Source organism: Ochlerotatus camptorhynchus, unplaced genomic scaffold (genome assembly GCF_037179485.1).
Source record: "Ochlerotatus camptorhynchus isolate MF236.1 unplaced genomic scaffold, CSIRO-AGI_Acam_v1.1 ptg000094l, whole genome shotgun sequence".
In the NCBI taxonomy this organism is placed as follows: Eukaryota; Metazoa; Arthropoda; class Insecta; order Diptera; family Culicidae; genus Ochlerotatus; species Ochlerotatus camptorhynchus.
In genome coordinates this window covers 5,192,322-5,203,993 of record NW_027040584.1, presented here as the reverse complement: position 1 = coordinate 5,203,993, position 11,672 = coordinate 5,192,322, and the positions used below count along the sequence as shown (strand labels likewise).

General features: G+C 39.1%; 1 pseudogene; it reads left to right on the top strand.

Annotated features, from left to right (window-relative positions):
• The first annotated feature begins 914 nt into the window (after positions 1 to 914).
• Positions 915 to 2,011, top strand: LOC135698704 (NADH-ubiquinone oxidoreductase chain 2-like; annotated as a pseudogene).
• The last annotated feature ends 9,661 nt before the right edge of the window (positions 2,012 to 11,672 follow it).

Below are 11,672 nucleotides of genomic sequence, written 5' to 3'. Positions count from 1 at the left end.
GTTTCCGGAAATATCCATGTTGTATGTTATTTGCAGATTCATAGTGTTCTAGTACATCGGAAGTCGTTATCTTGTATTCCAAAATGGCGTCGAAGATCCATTTCTGGCATCTACATTCTGCACCGGTTCCAAAAATATCCATATTGTATGGTATTTGACGAGTATTCATAGTGTTCTAGCATATCGGAAGTCACCATCTTGGATTTCAAAATGGCATCGAACATCCATTTCTGGCATCTACATTCCACACCGGTTCCGGAAATATCCATATTGTAAGGTTTTTGACGAGTATTTATAGTATTCTAGCATAACTGAAGTCGCCATCTTGGATTCCAAAATGGCGTCAAACACCCATTTCTGGCATCTAATGTCGTTTTCGGTTTTTAACCTGGGTCAGAGTCAACCCTGACTCTCAATAAACGAATGAAAATGGATCCGAGTAGGATCTGAGGTCGAGTCAGTATGATGGTGTTAGTGCAGTCGTTCGAACTGTCAAAGTCAGAGTAAAGAAATCGACGAAACCCTAACAGCCCATTTTTGTGCAGTGCTTCAGAAGTTCAGTATTTTAAAATTGTAAAATGATAGAAGCGGAAATCGATTTGTCCAACTATCAGCTTGTCTTGAATGAGGAAGGGAATGTACTACAGCAAGATGGGGGGGGGGGGGGGAATTGCCTGAAAAATAGGATTACCTTGATAGGGTTAATCATAAAGGTTTAATGCTTTTTTATTATTATATTTAATAGAATTAAACTATTTCCAAAAGCATCAGAAACTTTTGTGCATCTTACACCAAAATATAAAAAGATTGGCTTATTAAGTTATTGAGTTCATACTGTAGTTATATAGGTTAAAATTCTTTTCTTTTTATTTAAAATTAAAATAAAATTAAAAATAATTTTTTTTTGTATATTAATTTCAGGTTCTTTAATTGCAATTTCCTAAAATTCTTGAATTCTTGTAGCATAAATAGGATTAGAAGTTAATTTACTTTCATTTATTGCCTTAATAAATGAAGTTAAAAAATTTTAATAACCTCAGAAAGTAGATTAAAATATTTCTTAACTCAAGCCTTTGCTTCATCTATTTTATTATTTGCAATTATTTTAATAATATTATTTTTAATAAAAATTGAATAGTTAATAATAATTTTAATGATTTATTAATTTAATCAACTATTACTAAAAAGAGGAGGTGCTCTTTTCCATTTAAAATTCCCAGGAGTAATAGAAGGCTTAAGTTCAATTAATAGTTTAATTTAAGTAACTTGACAAAAAATAATTTCCTTTATTGTTGATTTCATAAAATGTAATTTATAATTTGATCTTAATTTCTTTTATTTTATCAATAATTATTGGAGCCATAGGAGGATTAAATCAAACTTCATTACGTAAATTAATAGCATTTTCTTTAATTACTCATTCAGGTTGAATACTTATAGCTATTATGAGTAATGAATTATTATGATTTACTTTTTTTTTTACTATGCTCCATTTTATCAATATCTATTTTTTTTTATGTTCAACAATTTTAAATTATTTCAGTGTAATCAAAATTTTAATGTTTCAATAATAAATCCTTCAATTAAGTTTTTCATCGACTTTAGTGACTGGCTTGAAAAAAGTTACAAAGTCACTAAAAAGTGACTCGCTAGCAGCCCTGCTTTAAAGGAATTCCTGGAAGTATCCCAAGGCAATTCTGAGAAATATTCACACGTAGTTCTTTTATGTATACCAAGAGGCTTGTCAACAAATTTGCAAGAGAATGTTGAAGATAATTATGGAGAAAAATTTAAGCTGATTCTAATAATTATTAAGAATTTGAAGAGAATTGCTGAACGAATACTAGCGTTTTCTGTTGTTAGAATGTTTTAGAGAAAATTACAGAACCCCAAGATGAGGGGACTAGAAGGGAAGAACTTTGAGGGAAGTTGCTGCTCCGTTTTCATATAATGTCAATGATTTCAATTCGATTGCGTTGAGGTGAAAATACATGGAAAAATAGATAATCGGGTTAGGACAAGCTGCCTACATTTTGATAAGTTGTATTCGATTGTAATTTTGAAAATTCCCTAAGTATTCCAGGTTTTCCAGGAAAAATAAAATTCCGTGAGGATTCCTAGTTTTTATGTAGTAGGCACCCTGCTTCCGGAACATTTTTCTACCATGTGTACTTTAATGAGTCTATATGCGTGAATCTAAACAAGAATTCCTTTTTTGATGACTTCAGAACATTTCAGCCCAATCTTCAAAATTTGTCTATGCTAATTTTTTTTTTGCTTGTTACGCTCGGAACACTTTGCAGAATATCTTCGGAATGTTCTCAAGTTCATTAGAATCATTCCCCTTCTAAGAGCTCTTTTTAGAATACCACTAAAACTAAAATAATCTTAAAATTTTCAATGGTATTCCTTTGAAATTTTCTTAATAACAGTCGACAAAATTTTCGAATTTTTTAGAATAGCCAAAAAATTCGCAGAAGTTTCCTTTCATAATTCTACTTAAACTTCGCATGCAATTCATTTCAGATATGCTTTGAAATTCTGCACAGTACTATCTTGGGATTCTCCTCTGCAATTGCCCTTGGAAACTTCCAATATTTCTCTCCTCTTCAGAATGCCTTGGATTTATCCTCAGAATTCCTTGAAGCTTTCCTCAGAATCCCTTTCTAATTACCCTCGAGTTCATCTCGGGTTTTTCTTAGATCTCACCTCAGAACTTTCTTGAAATTCTTCTCAGAACTCCTTCAGAAATCACTATGAATTGTCTGAACTTATTTGGGATACTCATTAGAATTGAACCTGGAATTTTCCTCGCAATCGTCAAAACGAACGGATTTACCTTGGAAGTCGAAGATTTCCGCCAGATTTACTTCCAAGAGAACTATGACTATTGAGGATGACTATTGCATGTAGAAAAAAGACGAAGGCCAATTATTAGTCGCAAATGGGGAATAAATAGGAAATTTAAAATCGCAGCAGAGTTTATTCTGGAAAATCAGGAAAAATATCGATGCAATGCAAAAATATAATGTTCCGGTATTTATTAATTCCGTCTTATTATTAATTGTTGTACAGATTGACGTGATGAGACATACGCCTCTTCCAACATGTTAATCGTCAGTTTAAACTTGCAGCAGGTACAAATAAGGCACAATAAATTTAAGAAATCTCAGTGTAAAGCTTACTTGCACATTATATTGGTTCAATTTATGGTTGGTTTTGGGTGGCCTATTTGAATCCGGGATAATATTACAGTCACCCCAGTATTATGGGCCACTTCCATTTGATTAACACGCAGAAATGACTGACCCATAATATTGTCTAGCTGGCCCATAATACTGGGGTGATTGTAATTTCTTTCGATTGCCGATGGTAATTAATAATGTCACTCGGCCTGAGACAGCAATTCCAATAAAAACCGGTAATAAATACATGACCACTATGTGGTAGCTGGTGCACAATAATGATGAGGCCACTGTTGCCTTGTCTGTCGTGAAAACTTCCGGAACCCCGGAGGCCTCCTACTAAAACCAAACTAATTTTACACATATAATATAAAGGTATATGCTCATCGCTGTAGTTATCCACAAAATCTTCAACGAAATTGTAAATCCTTATTTTTTTCCTTTGTGGGCCATCTGAGGAATCAAGATTACTGAACAAGATCTCGGTGTCGAAGTCATCATCAAACGAACTTGACGATGATGATAATAACATTTCAATAAATTCCATGTTCTGTAACGAAAACGTACGAATTAAATACAATTAAACAATCTTATCACAACACTTACCTCAATTTTTCTATGCTGATTTTCAATCCGTTTAACATTCGATTACATTCGCGAATGGTGAATAATGTAAACAACATTTGATTTTGACAGTTTGTGTGTATTGGTGAACCCAGGTTGGATCGCAAAAAATCGACAGAGCGAACCTCTTCAAGTTTGAGTCAGACCCAGGGCGGATCTGGATCCAACCCACTCGAATAAAGAAACGTTTTGACAGCTGTTAGGGCGGATCTAGGGCGGAACTAGTTTCGCACTAGAAATAACTGAAAACGACATAAATTCCGCACCGGTTCCAGAAATATCCATATTGTATGGTATTTATCCAGTATTCATAGTATTCTAGAATATCGGAAGTCACCATCTTGAATTCCAAAATGGCGTCGAACATACATTTCTGGCATCTACATTCCGCACCAGTTCCGGAAATACCCATATTGCATAATGTTTGACGAGTTTTCACAGTTTTATAGCAAACATAGGTCGCCATCTTGGATTCCAAAATGGCGTCAAACTTCCATTTCCTGCATCTACATGTCACACCGGTTCCAAAAATACTCATATTGTGTGGTATTTGACAAGTTTAATTGTTTGCCTAATCGTGCGGGAGTACTTCATTTACGCGAAATCCGCGTCGCGGATCGCTGTTTTCCAACGCTTAACCCGCTTAATATGACTGCCGATATATAAAAAAAGATATCATCGAGATGAATCGTATCATACGTATATATTCCAAGCGCTGCTATTTCACACTGGAAAGGAAAATAATGTGTGTGCGAAATGCTTCCGTGCGGTAGCCGATAGGTAATCCGTCTGAATTTACAGCTCCCGCAGTTGGCGATCAACTTGACCAAAGCAGAAGGAATGAATTTAAAAATCGGCATCTGCAAAGCAACTGCACAAAGCAAAATGCAGCGTAGAAAGGAAATCTGACTGTTTTTAGATCCCATTCAGTGCGACTGTTTTTTCATCAGGTTCAGTGAATGCCGATCACTGCGAATGATGAATGCGGAAAATGTACAAGTTCATGCAGTCACAGGCAGAATGCGTTCCCTCTTCAAGCCCTGCCTGGGTCTTCGCCACGTTGATACGGATCTTCCAGCTGTTGAAATACTCAGACAGGACATGCAAGCCTTTCTGGAGCTTGGTAGTCAAAGCTCCGATGACCTTACCCTTGTAGACGATGGATGTGTGATCTGCAAACAGAGACAACGATCCACCATCAGGGAGAGCCGGCATATCGGAGGTGAATAGATTGAACAAGATGGGCCCAAGGATACTTCCTTGGGGCACACCTGCACCGATGTTAAAGGCATCCGATGTGATGCGATTCAGAGAGACCTGGAACGTCCTGTCCGATAGATAATTTTGTATGATCTTCGTGAGGAAGATCGTAAGACCGTATCAATTCAGCTTGTACACCAGGCCGCTTGGATAACCCTGAGAGAAGGCTAATGGGTCGGTAACTTGAAGGAGAGAAAGTATGCTTCCCAGGTTTCCGGATGGGTATGACTTTAGCTAACTTCTAGTACGAGAGGTGGTTGAAGAATCTGCAACTCAAATGTTTGAGTTCCAGATTGAGGATGTTGTTGAGACCTGGGGCCTTAATATTTTTGGATGATTTGATATAGGCCAACAGTCCGTCAGCTGGGATCTTGGATTCCTCAGGAAAGATGTTGGGAATCTGATGAGGGTTGGCCGCATTTTCCAGCCTCGTGTGGACTTATACTTTTCTGTCCGAGATTGAGGGAGCTGACGAAGTGTTGACCTATCGCTGCAGCCAACAGGGGTTATCAGCGATTCAGCGGTAGTAGTGGTGGAATGAGCCTAGGCTTGTTTTTAAGAATTTTGGTAAGTTTCCAGAAAGGCTTAGCACAATCTGGGAGAGAGCGGATCTTACTAGCGAAGATGTTATTTCTGAGATCCACCATCCTGGCTTGGATAATTTTGGTAAGGCGATTTCAATTGGTCTTGTGGACAGGCAGACCAGAGTGTTGGTACTGCCTTCGGATGGTGTTACGGAGTATTAATATAAGGTCTTTGGTAGATCTGTCAAGATTCAGAGTATTGCTCACCTGTCTGGATATTCGCACGCAGGGCTGGAAAGCAACTTTGTGCATGCATCTCACAGCACTCGACAAAGAGTGTGTGGTCAAAGAAAGGAACAGTAACTTCATGCAAACGCTGATCCAGAAAGTGTTTACTCTGACGATTTAAAAATCAACATAGATTTTTTCTTCCTCTAATGATTTTATATTTAGCGTGTTCATTTATGCCAGTTGAATGTGGAATAAAATGGTATAATTACTGAGAGTTTCGTCGAAGCGACGTTTGATTTTTTTAAATATAAAAACACATTCATCGCTATGAAAAATAAGAGTAAAATCAATTGGCTCGTGTCGGAATTTTCGGATTTCTACTTTGCCGTATACGTTACTATACGAATGAATTGTATTGGTAGACATTTTTTTCATTTTTTATAAAACCGTTTTAAAGCAGCCAAGCTGTACTCGTACCTGTCATTCAAACTGGTATAATGCTACCAATATTTTCCGTGTAAAAAACGTACTTCCATCGCTTGGTGGCACTCTAAAGTACATCGTTTTTTTCACTTTTCGAAGCAGAGATGAGCTTCCTTTCTTTGGTGTGGTTCTCCCATTTACTTCCTACACTCTTTTCCAACTAATCTGTGAGAAAGCGATCCACACAATGAGCGGTACAACAAGCGCTAATGTCTTCTTTGTATTCTTTGCAGACTTTGCTTACCACGACTGCATGCATAGGAGATGAAGAATAGCATAACAAAGAAGAATGTTGTTTTTTTTGTTGGGTTTCCCATTTGCAACACTACACTGAGTTGCGCTCTTTGCGTCGGACCCGTCGGAGCGATGGCTACACATTGAGCTTTCGTTATTTCTGGGTGTGTGTGTCTGTCTTCTCTTCTCCGCTTCTTTACACTTGCGCAGGGTGAAAGACAAGCAAGCTTTGTGTTTGCTTGATTCTCACTTTGTTTATTTCAGAAAATCAGTACATTGCGCACATTGAGTGCGCAGATGACAGCCCTTCTCGCACGTGTTGTTTCCTGGCCCGGGATATTGGCTCCTCGATGGATTGCAGACAACGGTCAACGTTTTCGGACTTCTCCGGTTGGACATCGTAGTCGATGGTTGTGTTAACGCAGTGTTGATTTTGATCCCAGTTGACACGATGGATGTTGTGCCGTGAAGCTTCGAACCGGTTCACTTCAGCCACCACCGTATAATGGTTCGAGCTGAGTTCCTGGTAGGTTGGTTGGTTGCGCGATGTTTTTGCCCGTGTTGCTGATGAATATATCGATGGTAGCGTGAACACCGGACCTACTCAACCGGGTGCGAGTGTCCGGACTCAAGATGTTGTACTGCGCTTCCTGTAGGTTGTTCTTCAGGATGGTGCCGTTTTGATTGCGATGACTGTTGCCCCAAGCTTGATGTTTGGCGTTCAACGCCGTCGTTAGCTTGACAATATCTCTTCGCAGGTCTGCTGCCGACCCATCTCTGATGTTGACTTGTTTGGGGCAGTATGTCGCAACAATGATGATGGGGCCGACATGAGTAGAAACTTCCACCCGTATGGCTTGTACTGCTCCCAAATCACCACGATGTGGACAAGGGCCCGAAGGCTCTCGAGGTCCGTCAAGCATGTTGAATTCCTTTCCAGGTGGACCAGATACAGCTGGTCACGGTACTTACGTGAAACGTTATGACGATTCATCTTGAAGATTTGGATCAGTCCATGGTGTTTCAATTCATCCGACAGTGTGACTTTTTCTACGTCGAGAAGGCCTCGCAAGACCACGTCGAGCGGCATATCGGAGGTGAACAGGTTGTCGAACCCCAGCATCGATGTTGAAAGCATCCGATGTGATGCCGTTCAGAGAGACTCGGAATGTCCTGTTCGATAGATCGTTGTTTATTATCTTCACTAGGAAGATTGGAAGACCGTAGTGCTGCAATTTGAACATCAGGCCATCATGCCAGATATTGTCGAACGTCCTGGCTTGGATGGTTTTTGTTAGGCGATTACAGTGGGTCTTAAGGACAGGCAAACCAGAGCGTTGGTACTGCCTTTGGATGGTGTTACGGAGTCTTATAAGGTCTTTGGTAGATCTGTCAAGTATTGCTGTATTGCTCACCTGTCTGAATACTGGCACGTGTTGTTCCCTGGCCCGAAATATCACCTCATCGATGGAACGCAGCCATCGGTCAACGTCTTTGAGCGTCTCCGGAAGGACACCGTACTCGACAGTGGAGTCGACACAGTGTTGGAACTGATCCCAGCTGACACGATGATAGTTGCTTCGGGAAGCTTGGAATCGGTTCACGGATGAGCCCACTTCGGCCACCATCGGGTATTGGTCCGAACTCAGCTCCTGGTGGGTCAAAGGTTGCGATATGTTGTCTCCCATGTTGCTGACGAAGATGTCGATGGTAGATTGTACGCCAGACCGGCTCAACCGGGTGGGAGAGTCCTGCGCTAATATGGTGTAGTAAGCCTCTTGCAGGTCGTCGTTCACGATTGTGCCGTTTTGGTTGCGTCGACTGTTGCCCCAAGCCTGATGTTTGGCATTCAGGTCACCAACGATGATGTACTTCTCACGGCGTCGTGTTATCTTGACAATATCCCTTCGCAGGTCTGCCGTCCATCTCTGTCGTGTGCTTGTTTCGGCCAGTAGGCCGCAATGATGGTGACTACAGTGGTCGGAAATGCCAATTTGGTGAACTTAATTGTTTTGTGGTCAAACCATTAACTTAATCCAAAAACTGTCTTCAGAAGAATTGTTCATAAAAACATTGTGCATATTATGACATTTACCAAAATTTGTCATGGCATACTGCGAAAAAAAAAAAAAAAAAAACTAACTTTTTTTGCAAAAGAGATAGAAGGGTATATTTTTCAGCAAAGTTGTAGTATTTACAAAAATATGAAACTTTGTTGGAAACACCAAATTTGTATGACGAATACTTGTAAAGATATTAAGCGTTTTTGATGGAAACCCTCTTAAATTATGTTTTTTTAAGTATAACTTTTTTATAACAGTTTTTGATGTAAACAATGTTCTTAAAAAAATGTAAACAACATACAAATACATGTTTTTGCTCCAGACAGAATGTGACTTAAATCATCCCTTTCAAAGTTATAGTACTTTTAACATTGATTTTTCCTTAATTTCAACTGCATATAGGGGAGAAGGTGGCAAACCGAGACACAGCACCAAATACTCTTTTTAAAGCTTAGACTCTGTACAACAAAGTAGTGAAGGTTTGGTTAGCACCAATTCATAAGTGAGTGAATAGGGTCACGTTGAATGTTCACGTGTTTGGCATTTTGCTATATAAAAATAACCCTGTCTCCTCATTTATGGACGGTAAATTACGGATAATAGAAACAGATATTATCAAACTCATCCGTGAACAACAAGGACATTTTTTGTATGTATGCTTGAACAAAAAATATTAATTTAAACAAAACATTTTCTAAGACAAGCACTTTGTTTGCTTAGCTTACTCCAGTTGTGAATATATATTTTGGTTAGAAAAGAGTGAAATAAAAGTAGTGGTGCAAATTTGTTCCAACCGCATTGTTCGGGGAAATGCAGTATGAGCATTGACAAAGAGCCAAGGAATAAAAAATATCTCCAAATGACAAAATGACAAGCGATCAACGAACCGAATGATAACGCAATGTCAGAAGTGGAAAGTAATAATAATCTTCTTCCTTTTTTTTTCATGACAAGCAGCTCGGGCGACACAGCTCACTCGGGGCGGTAGAAGGAAACGAGCAAAATGTTGACAAGCTGCTTCACGAAGTAAAACCTAAAATCATACACGTGTGTTAGTGGTAATGTTTTTGTTATGTCTTTTCTCGATTCAGATCGCCAGATCCTTATATTTACCACTCTGATCGAGCTATGTCACAGAGCGAGTTTGTCATGGTAGTCGTAGCAACCGTTTTGTTTGTATCTTTGGTTGCTTTATGTGTTTGGATTCGCTGCATAGAGCTGTTAGTTTACACGCTGCATTAGTGTTCGTGAGATCTTGGCTAGTCTGCTTTAGCACATCAGCTTCAGGCACACTTATTGTTTGTTCTTGTTGTCATTCTCCAGTTGTTGAACTAAAAATACTTTGTGTTGTGGAGCGTGCTGAATAATGGTAAAATCAACATGGCCTCTGATAACGCAGGTATGTTTACAATAGAAAAAATGTTCTGAAAATGGTCCGATTTGTTTATTTGTTATTTACTGATGTATAATTTTGAAACTTTTGTAGTTTCGATTGTTAAACGGGAATTATTTCAATCTGGCGGAGTGCCGGAATTCGCAAAATATACGAGTTTGTTGCTGGTTTGTATAGAATAGAACCTGATATCAAAACCGACGTGGCGAAAGAAGTTGAAGAATGTGTGCGATATTTATGCAAGTGGTCCCAAGAAATGTGGTTGAAGCACAATTGAACTGCAAGCAAGGTTTTGGCGGCTCATACTATTTTTATGGATGAGTCGTTTCAATTGCCACATCATGTTCTAACGAAGCTACCATCATCCAATTCAGGTATGAACTCACCGCGGAGCGAACGTGGGCGTAAAACGTTATCGTTCAAGGATAGTTCTGAGGCCATCAAAAGAAGAAAAACGTTTGACCTTCGAACGACATACGATACAGAAGATTTACTTTATGCAGCTCAAATGAAACTTACAAATACTAGGCAAAAAAATGTTGCAAAGTCATTATTGCAATAACTGACAGTGGGATCGTCCGATGCAGCAAATCAGGATAAACCCACAGATTTTATTGGTGCATACAGCCCACTTGACGCGGTTGCCTTGATTGTGGATCTGAGTCTTAGTAAGCATGAGTACAACCAACTGCGACCACAAGCCAAGAAACGAAACTGTAATATTTACCCTAGTTATGACAGAGTACTTGAAGCTAAGAAAAACTGCTACCCACTGGAGAGTTTTTTTTCTGGTTGGAGAAACTGTAGTTGAAATTCAGTTACAAGCATTACTTGACCACATAGCCAAACGAATCCTGGAAGGTTCATCACTCAACAGTTTTTTCTGATTCAGAGCTATTGGAGGTTACCCTGATTGTGAAATGGGAATGTGACGGTAGTACTGGTCACAGTCAGTACAAACAAAAGTTTGCCGATGATGAGAATGGAACTAAAACAGACGCAAATGTTTTCTTACTGTCCATCGCTCCTGTCAGGGCTGAAGCTGACACAAAAATTTTGTTTCAAAACCCTATACCATCCTCAACAAGATACTGCCGACCCATGCGAATTCAGCTGGTTAGTGAGACGACTGAAGTTACACTCAGAGAAAAAGAGCATGTGGATAATCAGATCCAAAATCTTCGGCCAACGGAATTCGAAATCAATGGTCGTTGGATCCGAGTCGAATAGAGGTAACATAAGACCATGATTGATGGAAAAGTTGTTAATGCTGTTACGACCACCAAATCAGCACAGTGACGTTATATCTGCAAGGCTACACCCACTCAAATGAATAATATTCAAAATGTTCTTTTACGACCATTCGATGAAGAAGTATTTCAAGTTCTCCATGCAAAAATCAGGTAATAAAAATGTAATATAACGCTGTTCAATCCATTCAAAATTTGACAAATTGCTACAGATTTTCGAATATTTTCTAAACCTGGGCTACAAAATAGAAGTCAAAAAATTGAGTTGTTCTGGACCTGATGCCGAAAAAGTTTAAGTTCGCAAGCAGCTTATTCAACAACGCTTCAAACAAGAATTGGGACTTCTTGTTGACATGCCACGCGGCAATGGAGCCGGCTCTTCGAATGATGGGAATACTGCGCGAAGTTTCTTTGAGAATGCAGCA